The 21,926-nt window shown below is 43.3% G+C and overlaps 1 protein-coding gene across 2 annotated transcripts in view; it reads right to left on the reverse strand.

The window, feature by feature from the left end:
* Positions 1 to 21,926, reverse strand: part of LZTS3 (leucine zipper tumor suppressor family member 3) — a 303,348-nt gene that overhangs the window by 234,309 nt on the left and 47,113 nt on the right. Inside the window, exon 2 of one of the 2 annotated variants that reach the window (XM_033953014.1) lies at positions 19,863 to 20,057. The exons of the other annotated variant lie outside the window; for it this stretch is intronic. The gene's annotated coding sequence lies outside the window, so the exon portion shown is untranslated. The remainder of the gene's footprint in view (positions 1 to 19,862; positions 20,058 to 21,926) is intronic. 2 annotated transcript variants of the gene reach the window in all.

A 21,926-nucleotide genomic window follows, 5' to 3' on the forward strand; every position in this document is an offset into this window, starting at 1 on the left:
GAAGTAAAGTGTGTCCACTTGAATCAATAGCATTGCTGAGTAGAAGGTTTTCTGGAAGCAGTTATAATGGCCTGTACTGGGGCAGAGAGATTAAAACCTGCTGAAGTCGGGATGAGAGGTACAAAGCTGGTAGGTGCAGAGATAGCAACAACCTGCAATAGGTCCAGGAGTGGGGCGGGTAGGTGATGACCCGAATATAAGCCGAGATTCCAACTTTTGGGCCATTTTTTTGGCCCAAAAATTTTGGCTTATATTTGAGTATATACAGTATTTTGAAAGAATTCCATTGGATCTCATTTGAATATCACACTAAATTTAATGTAGATCTATTATATTTAAGGGAGTATGTGGAGATGTATGTACCATTGAACAACTTATGTTCTTCTAACCAAGAACTGCTGAATACATTTGAAAAAATGAGGCTGAAGGAAACTGATGTAGGAACATTTCTTTATGTAGGACCTAAATTATGGAATTCTATTCCTTTAGAATTATGGCAATTGAATTGTTATGGAACCTTAAAAAAGTTGAAACCATGATGCTTTATGGATATGTTTAAAAAAGATATAGATGGAGATTATTGGGAAAGGAAAGATCTTATGATGATATAAGTTTTTCTAAAATTTTATCTTACTACATGCTCTATAGAGTGAGGTAAGTAATCCAATGATTTTAAAGTAAAAAAAATTACAGTATTTAAAATAAAATGTTACATCACCAGTATAAGGATTGGGGAAGCCTGGAATCCTTCAGTATGATACTGCCAAAGCAGAACAAAGCCAAATCTCAATTTTGTGCCCCATAGGGAACTACTGCAGCAAACATACAAATTCTAGGGGATAGCAGGCACAGCCTAAAAGGTATCCCTGGCAATGCAGTCTTTCAGGAAGGGCCCTGGACTAGACTAGCAGAAATCAAGAAAATAATACTATCAAGTATGAATAAATTCACCTTTTATCAAATTGTTAAAGCAGTCCAGATCAATGGTATGTAGAAAAACAATACCTTACTAAAAGGGAGAAAAAAAAAAGGTTCCTCTGGATCACTGCTCTGCCAAAGTCCACATCACCTTGGACTGGAACATCATAGTACAGTACTTTACAAAGAAATGCACACCACCTTGCAAATGGCCTCTAGTGTGACTGCCTGGGCTATAGCCCAGAAAGTCAGCTAAGCCAGAGTGAAATGTACACATAGAGAAGCCAGGACAACTTTCTGACACATGACATAAGCTGCCTCAATCGCAGCTTTAATCCAATATGCTTTGGAGAATTTAGATGGGAAAAGGAAAGAAGAAAAAAAACCAAGCCTCGAACTACAATAGAGCAAACGACAGAAAGAGGCACTGGAAATGTCAAAACCAACTTGAAAGTCAAACATCTAAAAAATGGGACTTTCTTTGTTTCATTTTTTAGATGTTTGACTTTCAATAAAAAACTTGTAACTTAACTTTATTCTTTATTTGTATTGTATATTAGGATATATTATGATATTATTATATGCGGGAAAATGAAATTATTGAATGATATTTATGTTACATGTATAGATAATAGTATAATATGTGGAATATCTTTTGTTCTTTCATTTGTATGACACTGCTTTTGATTAAAAATCAATAAAGAATTAAAAAAAAAAAAACCTCATAACTATTAGTTGGTTTTGACATCTCCAGTGCCTCTTTCTGTTGGCTGCTCTATTGGAGAATATAGAGGCATCCTGCCCTTTGGAAGGTCCCTGAAACAGCATGAAAAGTGTATCAGATATTCAAAAGGAGTTGGTGGTTCCCATATAATGCAACAGCATGCTGAGGACATCAGAACTACAGATCATGAAGGTTCCAAATCTCCCTGCTTCAAAAAGGCAGGGAGAGAGACTACCTAATTTACGTGATCTCACTTTTGGTGACCCCTCCCCCTCATGTAAAATGAGAGACAGCATCAGCTGAAAAGGACAAATATGGACCCCTGCAATTAGATATATGTCTGGCAGAACACATGGCTCCAAGAAAATTTTCTTCAAAGGCTCAAATGGCGAAGCTGTCAAGGCACTGAAGACCAGGCTAAGATCCCACTGCAACAGAACAGCCTGGAACAGAGACCAAATGTGCTTTACTTTGTGCAGAAAATGCACAATATCCTCCAGCACTGCCAGAAAGATCTCATGGACCTTGATCTGGAAATAAGATAGAACCATCACCTGAATCTTCAGGGAGCTAAGCACGAAGCCCTGCTTCAGGACTCTGCAAAAATTCCATCTGTCTGCCAGTCAGACTCACAAGAATGTCTCCAGGCCTTGATCAAAGTAAAAATGGCTGAAATCAGATAGCCTCGTTTTTTTCAGGCAATGCCTTTCAAGGGCCAGGCAATCTGGATCCTCCATCATGACCGGGTCCTGCCAAGGAAGCGGTGGGGGGGGGGGGGAGGCACACAAGATCTATTCATACCATAGCTAAGAAGGTCAGTCCAGAGTCACCAGGATCAGGAGAAAAATGGATGCTTAGATACTCTCTGGAGTATATTGCTGATCAAGGGCCAGGATAGAAACTTGTAGATAGGATCCCACTGCAGTTAGGACTATACTAGTGCATTTCATCCTTGCCAAACCAGACTCTTCCAGTGATTGAAGAACAGGGAATATTTTACATTCTCGTATAACACTATCAGATAGAAGCACAGAGGGCCCCAGCAGTCCACGAGAAGCTGGAAGGTTTAGGAACTTAGCTTTCACATTCCGACTGAGAAAACCTGCCTATACATTCTCCATTCCTATAATGTGCACCACTGAGATTGGCAAACTGATGCTCCTGGATAACTTTTTTTCAATAAATAAAATAAATACAAAAACTCAATTATTCTGACATTATCTAGCAAGATAAAAAGGAAAAAAATTCATATACCATTTTCTAAAACTGAAGCTAAATCAAAGCAGTATAGCAAATAAGTTACATAATTTACAATCCCTACCTTTTATAAAACTGGCCGAGGTGGTAACAGCTGTTAACGCTGCAAAACAGTATTACATTACTACAGTTTTATAAAAGGGGGAGGGAGTGGAATATTTGTTACCGTATATACTCTAATATACACCAATCCGAATATAAACCAAGGTAATCCTTTTTTCTCTCAAAAAAGGAGGAAAAAAGGTTGACTCAAATATAAACCGAGGGGTTAATATTCAAGTGCAGTGCCTTGCCTGGCCCAGCTCTGCACCATGCTCCCCCTCTCTCGCTGCTCTACCAAGCTCTACATCCAGCCCCCTCACTCACTCCCCTCCCATGCCAGTTTCTGCACCCAGCCTCACTTCCTCCCTGTCCCCACGCTTTCCTGATGACTTGCAGGCTTCCACCAGGCCTGCCGAGAGACCTGGTGGTCGGGACCCTTCCCACCTCCTGTGCCAGCTGATTCTAAGAATTTTTACCTCCCTTCCTCCTCCTCCATGTACCTTTAGTATCCCTGGTGCTCCAGCAGTGAATCACGGCAGGAGTGATCTTCCTTCACTCCTGCCCATGCAGAACTGCTAGCTGATTGGCTGCTGCAAGTTCTAAAGGTACACGGGGGAGATGGAAGGGAAGTAAAAATTCTTAGAATGAGGTGGGGCGGGAGGGATCCCTCCTGTCTCAGCCAACGTTGGACCACTAGGTCCCACGGCAGGTCTGGCCAAGGCCTGTAACAGATTTGGGGGGGGGAGAAGTCAATGCTGACCCTATTCGAGTATATACGGTATTATGATGTTTCACTTGGCTCACATTGAAGAAAAAAAAAGGTGCAGTATATTATAGTTTTGGCAGTTTGAAGCCTGAAATCAGCAGAAATCAGAAAGAAAATGATTTCAACCATCTTGTATTGGCATTTTTACAACATTATTGAGGAAATAATGTCCTACTGTTTTTCACTGTGCAATTTTTTTTAATGTCTTCCCTCCTCTGAATGGATTACAGTTCTTAAAAGTTTATCACAAACAGATTAGGCTTAGACACTAACAAAATGTAGTATTTGAAACTTGTTCACTAAGCATTATTTAAATAGGTTTAAGTGAAATTACAAAAGCCAAATTACTTAATTCACCTTATTGGCCCTGTAGGGAATATATTATAAAACATTAAGAACTCAATGCAAAGTTTTCAATAAAACAAAAATAAAAATCAAGAATAAAAAAACTAAAAAATAAACTTGTAAAAGATATACTTTGAAATGCAGCTACACTAGGTCCTTGTCCACAAGCTTGTGACTTCAAAATGATCAGATCTGATAATGTGGTTGTGTTACATTAACAGTCCTTACACCTTGGTAAATCATCAGCCTGTGCATTGCTGAATAGGGTTCATAGACAATGGTGCGAAAGACAAAAGCGCGCGCCGACAATTGAGCGCAGCGTGTGCCACCGCGCCGCTCTAAATTACAGTTTTTAGGGGCTTCGACGGGGGCTTTTGTTGGGGAACCCCCCCACTTTACTTAATAGACATCGCGCCGGCGTTATGGGGGGGTTTGGGGGGTTGTAACCCTCCACATTTTACTGCAAACTGAACTTTTCCCCTAAAAACAGGGAAAAAGTGAAGTTTTCAGTAAAATGCGGCGCGATGTCTATTAAGTAAAGGTGGGGGTTCCCCCCACGCCCCCCCCCGTCGGAACGCTAAAAACAGTAATTTAGAGTGGTGCGGCGGCGCGCGCTGCGCTCAATTGTCTGGGCGCGCCTTTGTCCCGGCGCGCTTTTGACCTGACACTGCTGAATAGTATTGCTATATAGAGTTTGAATGCTATAAGATGCCAGTTGTGAGGGTTTTAATTGTGCTCTCTAGACCTTCGCGAGTTTTCCAGGTACATAAAGATATTCTCTTATCTGTGGTGACTGAGAATATTGAATGCTATGTACACTTCTCCCTCCGAATTTGCGGTTTCAATATCTGCAGATCTGGTTATTCGTGATTTTTTTTAATTTTTTAAATAAAGCGGCATCCTGGACCTTCCCCGCCTTCCCCCCCGGCATCCTGGACCTTACTTAGTGGTCTAGCGGGGTTTCAGGACAGGAGCCCCTTGCAGATCACTCATAGGAAATGGCTGCCATGAGCTCCCGTCGTAGTCTTGAGAGACTATGGGAACTTACGGCAGTCATTTCCTATGAGTGAGCTGCATGGGGCAGGAGCGTAGGAAGATCACTCCTGCCCCAAAAGCCCGCTAGACCACCAGGTAAGGTCTGGGATGCTGTGGGGGTGGGGAAGGCAGGGGGGGGGGTAAGAGCTGGCCAAAAAGTTATTTGCAAATTTTAAACATTCGCGGGCCAGCTCTGCCCCTAACTCCCGCGAATACTGAGGGAGAAGTGTAGCGGGTGGGTTTGGACATGGAAAGGTCAGTACTGAATCAAAACATAAAAATCTAAACCCAAGGTATGAAAAAGCAAAAAGCTAGGTATTAAAGATTATTTGTAATTGTAGTGGAAAGATTAGTCTAAAAGGAGTTCTTTCATGTCTATACTATTTTTTATGAATGCGAAATGAAAAGATACAAAAACAATAAAGTGTCAAAACTGTTATCCTTCCAGGCAGCCCAACTGCACTGGGAGCTGCTCCCCATTATATTGTCCTCCTCCTCATACATGCACTTCAGACGTAGCCTGAAAACCCATTCGTACAATAAGTTCTTGACAGAACATTGATCTATGTATCCGTATACTTCTCCGACTCTGCCCAGTCTAGAACAGTGGTTCCCAACCCTTTCCTGAAGGACCATCAGGCCAATCGGGTTTTCAGGCTAGCCCTAATGAATATGCATGGAGCAGATTTGCATGCCTGTCACATCCATTATATGCAAATCTCTCTCATGCATATTCATTAGGGCTAGCCTGAAAACCCGATTGGCCTGGTGGTCCTCCAGGACAGGGTTGGGAACCACTGGTCTCTAGACCACTGCTCTTAAACTATGTGCTGCCTTTGTTCACCCTTTACATCAGGGGTGTCAAAGTCCCTCCTCGAGGGCTGCAATCCAGTTGGGTTATCAGGATTTCCCCAATGAATGTTCATGAGATCTATTAGCATACAATGAAAGCAGTGCATGCAAATAGATCTCATGCATATTCATTGGGGAAATCCTGAAAACCCGACTGGACTGCGGCCCTCGAGGAGGGACTTTGGCACCCCTGCTTTACATAATTCTGTTAACTGCATCAAACTATCAGGTGTATAGCGGTATATAAATAACATTTTATGTTATGTTTTATGTTAGTACACAAGTCAATCAATCTGTGCTGGTCCTTTAAACTTCTCTTAAGCTCAACATTTCATTAGAAATTTAAGCAACAGCAACAAATAGCACATAACAGATAACACAGTATGCACAGAAATTATGAAGTAACACTACAAGTGAGGTGCAGGCAATTTCACATGACACCATATTCTTTCCCAATAGTCTCAAAGCAGAGAAAAGCAGTATAAAATATGAGAGAATATGATAAAACCAACATTGCACATTATTTTCACCAGACTACTTAGCAACTTTATAGCTTATCCAAAATGCCATATGGAGAATAAAGAAAAAAATGTCAGCGTTAAGGATATAGACAAAGAAGGATTGAATTGAACTTATCTAGATCCAATTCTTTTAGAACATAAGAACAGCCATGCTAGGTCAGACCAATGGTCCATCGAGCTCAGTATCCTGTTTCCAACAGTGGCCAATACAATGCCATAAGCCTGGCCAAATCCCAAATAGTAGCAACATTCCATGCTACCAATCTCAGGGCAAGCAGTGCCTTTCTCCGTGTCTATAGCAGACTATGGGGCACATAATTAAAAAAAATTTTTAAGTCCAATAAGCGTCCTTAATCAGCCCTTGGACGTCCTAATCACTAGGATGTCCAAGTGCCGATAATCAAAAATGCCTTTCTAGACATTTAGTGAGATATCCCAGCCTCTGTGCGTGCAGAGCTTGAGAAGGGCATGATGGAGGCATGTTAAGGGCAGGCTTTGGGCATGCCTAATGGTAGGTTTGACTTAGATATCTTTTTGCAAGACATCCTGGACAGAACTTAGATGTTTGGAGCTAGACCTGTTTTAGAACTGTCTAAGTGCCACAAAAGTGCCCAAACAGACTAGATGACCACAGCATGCATCAAGGTAAGATACCCCCACACTCCCCCAGTGCTCACTGACCCCATTCCACCACACAAAAATGAGAACAAAAAGGTACATACTTGTCTCTAAAACAGCAGCATCTGGTATGGGGAAGCCTAGTAGAGCTGCACACAGGTGTCTTAAGTAGCCTGGTGGGTGGGCTAATGAACCATAGAGAGGAGGACCCAGGCCCATAAGCTACTCTAACCACACATCTATGGTGTTAAGTATGAGCCCATCAAAACCCTATTATATTGCCATTTAGGTGCCACCTGTAGCCATAAAGGCTATTTGAGTGGTGGATAGGTGGGTATAATAGGTTTTGGAGGGGTTTGGGGGGGCTAACCATAAATTATAACGGGGTTATGGTGAGATATACATCTGGCACCCTGTGACAGAGTTAAGCTCCTGTCACTAGCCAGCAGAGGGAGTCTGAGCAGGGGATAAGAGCTCCTTTGCATAGAAGCAGCTGCAAAGGCACCTGGAAGCTGTCCACTCACCCTAAGTGGAAAAGGGTGCTGAAAAGAACAGTTTCTGAGCAGAAAGCTTGGGAAAACAAGAGCTCTTTCAGGAGCCAGGTGATCCCCAGAAGGAGGAATGCCGGCTTTGGCCTAACCTTCAGTAAGTCTGTAGACTGGCCTGGCTTGGAGTATAGAAAGGGCTCAAGCTTGATGACCAGCAGAGGGCCTAGTGGAGAGAAGGAGACTAAGTGACTGGGAGAGTCCTTAGGGTGTGTGTCTGGGAGAAGACTGGAACATCAGAAATGAGGCATTTAAATGTTAAATTAATTAATAATGGTGCCTTTTACTATGCAGTATTTCTACACTTCTCAAACCATAATGAATTTTCATCCATTACATAATGTGACAAAACAGAAATGGTTTTTCTTGATCACATGAGATGCAGGCTTTATTAGTTTTCTTGTTATGGCACAAATAGTATATCCATCTATTTTAGTTTGGGTTATGCCTTTCTATTGGCAAACCCATACTTGTATATTACATATGTAATCATAAAATATATTCTAACAATAAAAAGTATACAAAATACATTTCAACTCAGTCCTCATATTAGAACCATCCCTTACTTATGCCCCAACCCCTCCATTAGTCAAGCAAAGGACAGAGAGAGAGTATATGTGAGTATGTGTGTGTGTGTGTGTGTGTGCCCGCGCGCAAGCTCTCCTCTCCTACGTAGTCAGATAGCACTATTACAGAATGAGAATGGATTTGAGGCAATATATTTTTAGCAAGGCAGAGCTCCATATGCTTCTCAGTTCTGCAGACAATGATGAAGAATGTGACTTGCCAGCTAGCCTGCAAAGCTGTTTATTTGTATGAATGCTATCATGAACAGATTTTTAGTATTTATTCATGCTGGAAACCAGGAGAAATTCAGATTGTAGCAGATCATGCTGACAACATAAATAGTGAATGGTCAAAATGCCTCAAATATAATAAATTTTATTAATCATATTTTATGACAAGTGGAGGGGCATAATAAAAAAATACCTCTAAGTCCCCTTTTGGCCTAAGTCAATAGACGCTGAAGTTGGCAGCAGGGAAATGTCCATTCTCAAAAAAAACATCCATATTGAAGGTTTTTTTAGAATGGTCTTCCTGCACATTCAGCAATCTACTGGCCCACATTTCCGACCAAAAAATCGCCCAGTTCTAAACGCCCAAACCCAGACCTTTTAGGCGAAGAAGGAGCCAGTCCTTTGCCTAAAAGCAGAATTCTGTAACAAGCATCTGTCAAAAAATGCCAATTACAGAATCCTGTAACTGGCCCACCCCCACTACAACGATCGCGGCAGGAGAGATGCCTAATCTCTCCTGCCACGATCGTGATTCCCCCCGATAAAACCCCGAACTGGCAGGAGGGATCCCAAGCCCTCCTGCTGAAGGCGTACCCCCGTGTACCCCCCGAACCCCCAAATGGCCCCCCGAATAACTCTCCACTACCAGGCACCCCTAACCCCAGACACCCCCCCTCCTTGCTTACCTTAAGTTGGCCAGATGGATGGGTCCCCAGTCCAGCCGGCTGGCAGGCCTGCCATCCTCAGAATGCAGGCCTAGGACCCGATTCGCCCAGGAAACTAAGGCCCCGCCCATAGGAGGGGCCTTAGGTGCCTGGGCCAACCAGAATTGGGCCAGTTGCCTAAGGCCCCTCCTAGGGCGTGTTGTCGGGGATGGGGGGGGTTCCGGGAGTGCACCTTGGCAGGAGGGCCTGGGATCCCTCCTGCCAGTTTTCGAGGGGGTGTGGGGGTGTGCCTCGGCAGGAGAGTTTGGGCATCTCTCCTGTCGATATTCACGGCAGTTCAGGGGGGATCACGATCGCAGCAAGGGGTGGGAAGGTTGCCGGGGCTGCTGAGCTGATCATGGCAGCCACGATCAGCTCAGCGGCCCCTATTCAGAACTTATACCTGTTTTGACTTGGTCTAAGTCAAAACGTATAAGTTCCGACTGGGCAACCTCGTTAAACTTTTGGTTATGCTTGCTGTATGACTAAGTCTATGACGGCCCACCTCCCGTCCATTTCTCGCCCTTTCCCCTCCTCCAAAAACACTTCTTTTCACTCTAGGCGTTCAGAGGCAGAGGAAAGGCCTAAGCTGGTTTTAGATACGTTTAAAACCATCTTTGATTATAGGTACTTGGACGATCTGTCTTTTTGATTGTCCAAGTACCAATTTAGGCCACTTTTTGGACGTGGGGTTTTTTAAAATTATGAGCCCCATAATGTATATGTAAATATTTCATCACAAGAACATAACATGTTCTCATGTATTCTTTAAAACAGAGAAGTTTCTAGAAACCACTGGATTACAGGACCCAAGACAATATGGATTAACTAGAAGCATGTCTTATCAGACAAATCTGATCAATTTATTTGCCTGAGTAACCAGAGAATTAGATAGAGGGAAAGCTACATATAGTGTATTTAGATTTTAGCAAAGCCTTTCATACTGTTCCACATGGGCATCTAATAAATAAACTGTGTGCCCTTGGTATGGGCCCCAAAGTGATGGACTGGGCCAGGGACTGGTTGAAGGGAAGGTGACAGAGGGTAGTGTACAATGGAGATCGCTCTGAGGAAAGGGATATTACCAGTGACGGTGAATCGGGGTGAGCTCACTGGGACAGGTAGGAAGAAATGCCGAGTACATAAATGTAAACTTCTTAGGCTATGAGTGGTGTATAAATACTAACATAAATAAAAATTAGAATAGTAGTAAAAAGTGAGATTAATAAATCCAAGTTCACGTATTTTGGGTTGTGAAAATATGTGTTGGCAATGGTGGTCTCATAAACACTGCAGTTCCAAGTACGTGTCTGTGAATATAATTAACAATTCAAAACTCACTCCTCGACTCAAGCTGACTTTCATCATAGCTTCATCAGGAAACATGGGATTTCTTAGGGAGAGGAGGAGATAATGGGTGTTGCAGATGGGCAGACTGGATGGGCCATTTGGCCTTTATCTTCCATCACATTTCTATATTTCAATGAATAAGGAAGGGCACACTCTCCAAATTAATCTCACCACTGTTAGCAGTAACAGTAATTGGTAACAGTGGTGAGATTAACTTGGAGAGTGTGCCCTTCCTTATTCATTGAAATATAGTTACTATGCAGGTGTATTTGAGGGTCTGAGCACATTATTTTACATCGTTATTCCTTGAATCAAGCCAGACTAGGTGGATATACCCTCCCTCCACCAGTGGGAGATAAGAGTAAAACTTATGCACTTTCCCTATATATATGCTGGTGCAGGAGGAAGCTAATCATTATATCATGTGGCAACTTATACATATACATGCATGCATACATACACACATTATAATTATATATATTTATATATAAAAGCCCTGGGCAGGTTCATGGTCTGGCAGGACTGAAGGAACGATAATTATCAGGCAAACAATCTCTGATCCTTCCTTTTCATCCCCAGCAGATCAATCCAGACAAGAAGGATAGTCCTCTCATAATGCCAATGGACTGCCTCCTCCTCGCTCTCCTCCTTAACTCCTTCTCTCCTCTCATTCTCCTGTTCCTTGCTCCCCTCCTTAACTCCTTGTTCTCCTCCCGCTCCCCCTATCATTACTGCCTCCCTTCCCGTGCTCTTCTTCTCCCCCGTCCCTTCTCTCTCAACGTCTTCTTCACCTGTTTCTACTGCGAATGCCTGTAATTTTTTTGTCCTGTAATTTTATTGTGAATGCCAACTGTAACCCATTCTGAACTCCCGGGAGAACAGGATGGAAATCTAACAAAATAAATATAGATCAAGAGAAAATTTGCCATATTTAGTGCAACCATAATCTAAAGGCTGTTTGTTCCCTGATTCTGAAGTATAAACCATAATGCTATAAGAAGAAATGCAACATTGTCCATATCACTGTGCCACAGATTTCTTCTGGTGAAACTGATCTACATTCTGCCCAGGATGTTACCCGGGACCTGGTGGAGTGTGTTTTCAATTCCTGCAGTACCAGAGACCTCTGTGGAGAATAAGCTTTTACCATGGTAACCATTATGCATTTGGCTAAGGAGTAAGAAGACTTTTTTTTAGATATCACTTTTCACATCCACAGACGGTCAAAGAGCACAAAGAATTTGTGGGTCTTACAAAAAGGCATCAATCTCCTTGTTGATAAAGCGTCATTTCCTCCATTCATTTTCCTCTTTGCAGTACCTTCTGCTTCTCTGGAAGACTAACTACATATTGGGGGTCTTTTACTAAGGCGCACTAAATGCTAACGCGTCCATAGAATATAATGGGCACGTTAGCATTTAGCGCATGCTAAATTGGCTAGCACGCCTTAGTAAAAGACCCCCATTATGAACTCAAGATGTACAAGAATCTGATTTTTAAAGCCACACTTTTTTATAAGGTTCTTTATGCCACTGACAATTTGTCTGTTCTGTATCCAACGACTGATTCTCATTGTATGCTACTATGATTCTATCACACCACTATTTGGACTTACTCTGTATATAGCATGCTCTCGTTATTCACAGTAGTATGGTTCACAAAAATGTTCGTAAACTGCGAAACCCGTGAATAACAAAACATTGTGTCTATGGGAAAATAGAGGTTAGATTTCACCTATACACATCGTGCCTTTAAAGCATGAAAAGTGAATAAAGGATCCTATTGAGAAAACAGAGTTAGGGACACTTGGAGTACCTGTAGATGCTTGTAATGCACTCTCTGGACGCTTGGGGGCCATATCTGAAAGCAGATGCCAAACCATAAAGTGAAAGTGTTTTTGGAAGAGCAGGTCAATGAATAAGTGAACACACAGCATGAATAACGTGACCATTTATTTTTTTCATCAAAACGGGACATCTATTAATATTCAGTCCCGCCCCCAACCCCACCCTAGCCACACCCTCAATCCTGCCCTAGCCCCGCCCCAGCTCCGCCCCCAATTTCTTCCATTCATTTCTCATGTACACATAATATCTTATTAATTCATAATGGTAACCATAAATTTTTTAAAAAATCACAAAGCATACAATACGCAGATAAAATGTCAATTGTCATTTATATTTGGGGGGTTTTCAAAGATGTAAAGGCAGATGACTTTAAAATATGCAATGTCACCTCAGTAACTGTAGAAAAATAGACAAATATAGTACAGATATAAATTCTCAAAACAGACACATTTTGATAACTACATTGAAAATAAAATCATTTTTCTTACCTTTGCTGTCTGGTGATTTCATGAGTTTCTTGTTGAATTTCCTTCTAACTGTGCATCCTTTCTTTCATTTCTTTCTTTCTGCACTCAGGCCCAACAGTTGTCCCTTTCTATTCCCTCCCTCCTTCCTTCCTATGTTCTCAGTGCCCTCAGTGCCTCCTTCCTGTGTCCTTAGTGCCCCTTCCTGTGTCCTTAGTGCCCCCAGTGCCTCCTTTCTATGTCCTTAGTGCCCCTTCTTATATCCTTAGTGTCCTCGGTGCTTCCTTCCTATGTCCCCCTCACTGCCTTCCAGCCTTTGTCTCCACCCCCTTCCCTATGCTCTGGCATCTCTCTCTTCTCATTTCCTTCCTTCCCACTCCACCACATGGAGTGGCATCTCTATCTCCTTCACATCTCTCTCCATCTCCCCCTCCCACTCCATTATCTGGCATCTCTTCTTCCTTTTTCTCCTTCCTTCCTCCTGGTCTGGCATCTGTCTTCTCCCCCTCCCTCCATATACCCTGATATCTTTCTCCCCCTCCATGGTCTGGTAGCTCCTTTCCTTTCCCTCCCTCCCATGGTCTTGGCATCTCTTTCCTCTCCTCCCCTCTCTCTCCCCAATTGGGTGCAGCAACAGCACTTCTCTTCCCCTATCCCCTCCCCAATTAGGTGCAGTAGCAGCTTTTCTCTTCCCCTCTCCCCCCCTTGGGTGCAGCAGCAGAAGGTTTATCTTCCCCCCTCGAGTGCAGCAGCTTTTCTCTTCCCCCCTCCCCCCTTGGGTGCAGCAGCAGCAGCTTTTCTATTCCCCCCTTCCCCCTTGGGTGCAGGAGCATCATTTCTCTTCCCATCCCTCCCAACAGCAGAGTCGCAAGCTTCCCTCCATCGCTGACCTATCTTCCATAGGTCAGCGACGGAGGGAAGCTTATAACTTGCTGCTCTTCCTTGCTTCGGGCCTTCTTCGTTGCCGGGTCCTGCCTTCGCTGAAACAGAAAGTAGGCAGGAGTCAGACCAGGCAGCGAGGAAGGCCCGAAGCAAGTTTTAAGCTTTCCTCCGTGTCTCCCTTAGCTTCCCTCCATCGCTGCCTGTAGTGAACTCCTGCTCTGAGGTTCAAATGTGTGTGTGCCGGCTTCCCTTCTCTTCTCCTCCCCCCTCCGGGACATAACTTCTGGTTTCGGAGGAAAGAGAAGGGAAGCCGGCATGCACACGTTAGAGCCCCAGAACATGGGTTCAATTTGAATTCTGGAGTCAGTCCGGGAAGGAACATCGACAGCAGCAGCAGGATTAGGGTGCGGAGAACACTGCAGGGGTTTGGTGCTGGACCGACCGTCCCCTTGTCCCTGCGCACAGCTTCGGGACGCTGTCCCTGAAAACGGGACATTTCGGTGTCCCGAAGCGGTGGCTCGGGACAACGGGACGGTCGGTCCAATAACGGGACTGTCCCGTTGAAAATGGGACATATGGTCACCTTAAGCATGAATGATGAATAGCAGTCAAAATGGATGCAACTGCAGATGTGTGAAATCACGCCTCGGGAATGCATGAATAACAAGAACGGACTGTGTATGAACTCATACCCAATATTCAGTTTTCAGACCTATACACCTCCAAATCTACAAAAAACAATAAAGAAGTTTCAAGTTTATTAAAATTTTGATATACCGCCTTATCAGAATTGAAAGCGGTTTTTACAACAATTAAAATTGTTTAAAAATTACAGAACAAGGGCATTAAATTAAGACAAACAAATATACATGACATACTGGGAGATGGGGAAGAACTACAATGATTGGATAGTAAAGAACAAAAAAGCGGGAAAAACGAAAGGAAGGGAAAACGAAAAAGAAAGATAAGAACACTAAGGAGCTCATAATAATTTAAAAAAAAGTCCAAACAGTGGCCTAAATCGGTACTTGGGTGATCACAAAACCAGATTGTCCAAGTACCGATAATCAAATCTGGTTTAAGACTTATCTAAAACCAGCTTAGGCCTTTCCCCTGACTCTAAATGCCTAGAGCGAAAAGTGGCATTTTTAGAGGAGGGGAAAGGGCGGGAGGTGAGCCAACCTAGACTTAGTCGTACTGCAAGTATAATCAAATCTTGAACATGTTACCCAGTCGGAACTTATACATTTTGACTTAAACCAAGTCAAAACAGGTATAAGTTCCAACTAGAGGCCGCTGAGCTGATTGCAGCTGCCGTGATCAGCTCAGCAGCCCCGGCAACCTGCCCACCCCCACTGCAACGATCGCGGCAGGAGGGATGGCTCATCTCCCCTGCTGTGATCGCAATCACCCCTCCCACTGAACTGTCATGACCCATGGCAGGAGAGACGCCCAATCTCTCCTGCTGCGTTTTTAATCAATACCCACAGGAGGGAGCTCAACTCCTCCTGCTGAGGCGCGAGCCTCGTGACCCCCCCCCACCCGACACAATACCGGAAGCAGGGAGTCCAACCCCTCCTGTCGAGACGTGAGCCCCGCGACCCCCCCACCTTCCTTAAAATACAGGCTGGAGGGAGTCCAACTCCTCTTGCCTATGGCGACCTCCCAACCACCCCTAAAAAATATGGGCAGGAGGGAGCCCAACCCCTCCTGCCAATGGCGACCCCCCTAAAATACGGGCAGGAAGAATCCCAGGCCCTCCTGCCCATGGCGCACCCTCCCCCTGTGAACACCCCACACAACCCATAATCATCCCCCCGAAACCCACGACCCCTCGACCCAGACCATGTGTCTAAGGCCCCATCCACAGGAGGGGCCTAAAGCAATTGGGCCAATTCTGTTTGGCCTAGGTGCCTAAGACCCCCTCCTGTGGGCGGGGTCTTAGGCACCTGGCCCAATCAGGCTCTAAGGCCCGCCATTCGGAGGAGGATGGGCCTGCCGGGCGGACAGGCTTGGGACCCATTCGTCCGGCCAACTTATCGTAAGTCAAGGGGGGGGGTCGGTGGTCATGGGGCTTGGGAGGCCGATCGGGAATTTGTTCACGGGGGTGCGCCATGGACAGGAGGGCCTGGGATCCCTCCTACCTGTATTTTAGGGGGGGTGGAGGGTAGCCATGGGCAGGAGGGGTTGGGCTCACTCCTGCCTGTATTTTAGTGGGGTGGGGGGTCACCGTGGGCAGGAGGGGTTGGGCTCCCTCCTGAATGTATTTTAGGTGGGGTGGGGGGTCACCATGAGCAGGAGGGGTTGGGTTCTCTCCTGCCCATATTTTATGGGGGGTGGGGGGTCGCCGTGGACAGGAGGGGTTGGGCTCCCTCCTGCTCGTATTTTAAGGGATGGGGTCGCGGGGCTCACGCCTCAGCAGGAGGGGTTGGGCTCCCTCCTGCCAGTATTGGTTCGGGGGTGGGGGGTGGATCGCAGCAGGAGAGTTTGGGTATCTCCCCTGTCGCAATCGCCATCCCCCTCCCCCAAACTGCAATGAACCGCGGCAGGGGAGATGAGCCATCTCTCCTGCCGCAATCGTTGCAGAAGGGGGGGGGGGGGGTGTTCTGTAACCGGTGTTGTTTTTCACAGACGCCGGTTACAGAATCCTGCTTTTAAGCAAAGGACTGGCCCCTCCTTCGCCTAAAAGGTCTTATTTTGGGCATTTAGGACTTAGGCTATTTTTTGGTTGATAATGTGTTGTAAGTTTAGACGTAGTGGTGGTCTGGGCGTTTAAACTGCTGAACGTAGAGGTAGGCCATTCTCAAAAAAACGCTCATTTTGGACTTTTTTTTTTTTTGAATGGACATTTTCCCTGCTGCTACTTTCAGCATTTAGGGCCTTAGGCCAAAAGGGGACGTTGACATTTTATTTTATTATGTCCCTCAAAGAATCTAATTCACTAGGGGACCTTTTTAATAAAGGATCCTTTTACTAAGGCGCGCTAGCTGTTTTAGTGTGCGCTAAAAATTAGCACGTGCTAACACGTCCATTATATCCTATGGACGCATTAGCGTTTAGCAAACACTAAATCGGCTACCGTACCTTAGTAAAAGGTAAGAAATGGGCTTAATGCATTTTAACATGGGACTTTACCGCTTGCTAAGCCCATTTATAATGTTGCCCACAATTAAGGATTTTTTTTTTTTTTTTTAATTTTGCAGGTCCTAATTTTTCCATTAGCAAAATTATTAATGTGGTACTACGACTGCATTATCCACCTAGCACATGCAAAAGCAAACATGCTAGATGAATAACATTTCCATGACCATCCTCCGTACTTTACTCACAACCCTCCCAAATAAAATAACAAAAAAAATAGTGTGTTATTAACATGTTTTGACAAGGAAATTGCCACAAAATGCTTTAACACCTTTTGCGGTAAGCCTTTTTTCTTGTGTTAAGTGTACATTAGCACTTAGGGGTCCTTTTACCAAGGCGCGCTAGCCAATTTAAAATACGCTAAATATCAGCGCGAGCTAAATGCTAATGTGTCTATTATATTCTATGGACGCGTTAGCATTTAGCATGCGCCTTAGTAAAGAGGGGGTTAAAACAGTTTAGTAAAAGAGCTCCTAGGCCTTTTCCTCACAGATATGAGAAAAAGTGTTTTTGCAATTCAGGCCCAAGGGATGGACAGAAAGTAGAGTCCATAAAAATAAAACTGGCCTTGCGACAGACAGCGCACATTGAGTATTCGTAATTCCCCCCCCAACAATGTATTTCTCAGTCTAGATTTTTATATGCCCTTTTAATTTTGCATGAAAATACTTTCCTGTTTTAAAATGCTTACAAATATGTTGTTTTAACACTAATTAAGCTAAATAAATGTATATTACCTAAGATTTAAACTAAACCATTTATTTAAAAAAATAATTTGGTGGACTAAAGGGGCTAGAATCTCATTCTTCCCACAAATTCTGCCTGCCTTATCTTTGGCTCTCATATCAGAGGAGAATTTAGATAAGTATAGCTACTATTATTTAATCCACAGGTGTCAAAGTCGGTCCTCGAGGGCCAGAATCCAGTAGGGTTTTCAGGATTTCCCCAATGAATCTGCATGAGATCTATTTGCATGCACTGCTTTCAATGCATATTCATTGGGGAAATCCAGAAAACCCGACTGGATTCCGGCCCTCGAGGAGGGACTTTGACACCCCTGAAATATGAACAAGCATTAGAAACCTTTTTGCACACTTATAGGTGCAGATTTAGCACTGGCATACAGATTAAATGAGTCAGTGCATCTGGAAAGTTCATTAGTAATGGCACAATTTGAATAGCATGAAAAGGTTAACATAAAAAATGATTCAGTGAACAGACTGCAGTTAACTTTCACACAGTCATTAATTTACCTAAAAATATCAATGGACATGGTGTGACTACTGATGTTACCTAGAGTAAAAGCCACAGATGATGAATGATAACAGTTCTGCATTCTCAAAACAGAAGCCATGTCTCACTAGTGCTTATGCTATTTTTCAATCCCTAGTTCTGTACTGGTAACTGAAATCCATCATGCTGAAAATTACAAGAACACACAAAAATATTTTCCTAATTTTTCACACTGGCCTCATATATGGAGGGAAAGGAATGGCATAGAAGAAGGGGGAAATGCAGCCCAGGAATGAAATGCACAGTATACAGTACAGTTAGTTTGTGGCCTTGATGCATGAAGTTGAAATGTGTAAATGAACAGCAAATAATATAGAAACATGATGGCAGATAAAGGCCAAATGGCCCATCCAGTCTGCCTATCCACAGTAACCATTGTCTCTTTCTCTCTCCGAGATATCCCACATGCCTATCCCAGGCCCTTTTGAATTCAGACACAGTCTCTGTCTCCACCACCTCTTCCGGAAGACTGTTCCATGCATCTAGCACCCTTTCTGTAAAAAAGTATTTCCTCAGATTACTCCGGAGCCTATCACCTCTTAACTTCATCCTCTCATTCCAGAGCTTCCTTTCAAATGAGACTCGACTCATGCACATTTACACCACGTAGGTATTTAAACGTCTCTATCATATCTCCCAGCGGCTTTAAAAGACTAATCCCTCATGATATGATATGACCCAGCTGTTCAACAGATATTTTCTGTGAAATGGAGCTGATTTCTAACAGATCACACTTTCTTTGGCATACGAATGCTTAAGAAGTTATTTTGTATGTCTAAAAATTTTTCCCATCCCCAGCAGCTTTCTGAAGGACTATTTTTTTTTTTTAACTAAAAGATTTGACAAATTTTCATCTTTCAGAAATCAAAATAACTCACATATCTCTATGTTAATCCAGTAAGATTATCTGATGGTACCTTTGCACTTTAAAAACATAGGTGTCTTAGAGTTTTAACATTCAAAATGAAATTATAAAATGGACACTCCTGGGTTAACCAGGAAACTATCAAAAACACATTGCTATTCATACCATTTAGTGCCTCAACAGAAATGAGAGAAAAAAAAAACATCACATAAAATAAAACCCTATCATTCCTCTGCTAGGATTAGACTATTATTTTAATTAAATTCAACTTAGCTTTTATTGATATAGATCAGATCCTGTTTTCTCCTGGCTACCACATAGAATTTTTTGTGAAGAATTTCTGTTATAATGAGCCCTTCTAGTCTGGTTATAAAATGACCGTTTGCTTTTTATATTCTGGTTTGGTGTGCTGAATTAGTTTTATGAGGCGATGTATTAGGGGCAGGAGGGAGCCTAGCCAAGATATACAAGCTTGTTACCCCTATCCCAGGAATTCAAGGGAAACCTGTGATAATATATCACTAAATAAGCATTGTCAAGTTTATCTGAAGCCCACTGTTAGTATGTAAGGATCAAAAGTCTCTTTTATGATTGATTTAAATAATCTTATTTTATGCTAGTTTATTATGCAACTTGCTAAACTCTAGCAGAGAAATGTAACACAGGATAACATACAGTACCTATCAATGGGAGATAACGGCAAGTGATTCAAAACAGCTCAACATGCTCTGGAGTGCCAAAGCACTTTGATTTGTGTCTCACTAAAGCCCAGTTCTGTTCAATCTGACAGAGTGATCAATTCAATAATGTAAAGGAGGAAACATTAAATAGAAGTTCCGCAGAGAAAGAAAATGGACAACATACCTGTGATCAGTTACAGACTGCTGATTACTTACCAGTGTTTTATGCTCTAAACACTTACAGGATGAAAACGAAAACTATTAAATGTTCCAAGATCTGTTGCGACAGTCGTGCAATACCAGGAAAATGTAGGTAGCTGAACATGAATGGTGTGGAATTATACCATAGAAGTGATCAGAGTGACAGTCTTCTTTATCAGGATTAGCTCGCAGTATGCATCCACCAGGAGTCTGGTAAAGGCAAGAGAAATACTTTATCCTGGGGCAGGTTTTGCAACGTCTCTCCTCTTCCCTTAGAATTCATCCAAGAAAACAAGTTCGTATTCTGCTGGAGGAGGGAAGCTGCCATGGTTACAGTTGTCCCCCATCACTGCCTGCCAAGTCATCTGTCATACTGTGGGCTACTACTGCACTAGATGCATAAGGAACTTTATGTGCTTCCATGCTGCTCATTGAAAATGTAACGTCTGGCACACGAGAGCAGCCACCCCCATTCCGCCTACTAAAGAGGTTGTGCTTGTTTATTTTGGAAAGCAAAAGAAAGAAATGGTTGCATATATGCATATGCCTGAAGTGCTCTGAATGATATTACTTGGATATGTAAGCATGCTAGAAAGTCACACTTCTCTCACAGTACATATGAACAATCTTTGAGATATCAGGCTGGTTTATTACAAAGAGCATGTTACCTAGTTCTTAACTTAAGTGGACCTCTGGAGTATAAAGGGGACAGGTCAGGATTGACGTGAACTGTCACTTAAAAAAAAAACAGAAAAACTATGCACATGGCATAGGATTACTAGATTGCTTCAGACCATAGAGGACAAGCTGAGCCTGTCCTGGTTTTATTTTAATACAATGTACTAGAAATAAAACCAAGACTATCTCAGTCTGTTCTCCATGACCTGCAGCCATCTGAAGGATGTTTTGGGGTAAGAGGAGGGCAGAAAAAATGGGGTCCTTTTTCACTACCTTGCATTTCCTCTTCGTTGCCCTCATTATCCTGGTCCTCAATCCCAAGCCTCCAACCCCCCCACCTCATGTCCTCTACAGTAACTGTAGCGCTCCTAAATTTCAACCCCCTAATCTCTGGTGGTCTCAAATTCTTGTCACTAATTTCCTCTCCCTTGAAAACAGCCTTCATTAGCAACTCTCCTCTCCCTCTTGGCTAGTAAGGTACAAACTTCCTCTTTGAGCTGGAATCAATCGGCTCTCCTCTGCAAACCATCTGCACTCCCTGCTCTTCTCAAATGATTGGGGGTCCTGGAAGTCCAGAACTTGCCTTGCTTTTTTCCCTTCTTTGAGGGGGAGGCAGCAGAACTGCAAGGTCTCACTCACTCTTTCCTCTCCCTTCAAACACTACACCCCTTCATATCCTTCTCTGATCACTTTACTAACATCTTTTGATTCTCACACTCACACCTCAAGTCTCTTAAATTCCATCACTCGGACCCCAAAGTACCTTCGAATCTCTAATTCTTTCCTTTCTCTCTCACTTAACCCATGGCACCTTCAGTCCCCTCACTTTCTTGCCCCTGTGCTACCTTCACTCTTCTTTTCCTATCATCAAGTCCTTCACTCATTCATTCCCTCCATCACTATGTTCACCAGGAGTAGAAGCACCAGATTCAAGACACTGGCATGATAACTAATACAAGGACCAGGAAGTCAACATACTAAGTAGCAGAATAAACAGTAGTCCTAAGAGGCATTCGCTCCTTGTCTCTCCAACTGTATCTGTTCCTCCTTATGGCTCCTCAATTGTACAAGGAAACTGCAAAAATTAAGGCCATGTGGCTACCACCATCTCAGGATAAGAAATTCCAATGCTTCTGGATTAGCTCTGCATTGTTCAGGAGCTAGTAAACCAGAAATGATCCACACCCACCAGCAGCTCTATTTCATTTCAGGGGGAGCCAGAATGCTTTTTACATTGCCAGATCTTCTCCACGTCCCTGGGGCCCAGGAAAAAAAAGTGCTGGGATGTCATTCAGAGTTGTTCTGCAAGAATTTAAGCTCTGGATAACAGACATTAAAAGGGGTTGAACTGGCACAAGTTTGAAAATACAGGAAAAAAAATAAAAAGAAGAACCTGCCTCC

Source organism: Geotrypetes seraphini, chromosome 1, assembly GCF_902459505.1.
Source record: "Geotrypetes seraphini chromosome 1, aGeoSer1.1, whole genome shotgun sequence".
NCBI lineage: Eukaryota > Metazoa > Chordata > Amphibia > Gymnophiona > Dermophiidae > Geotrypetes > Geotrypetes seraphini.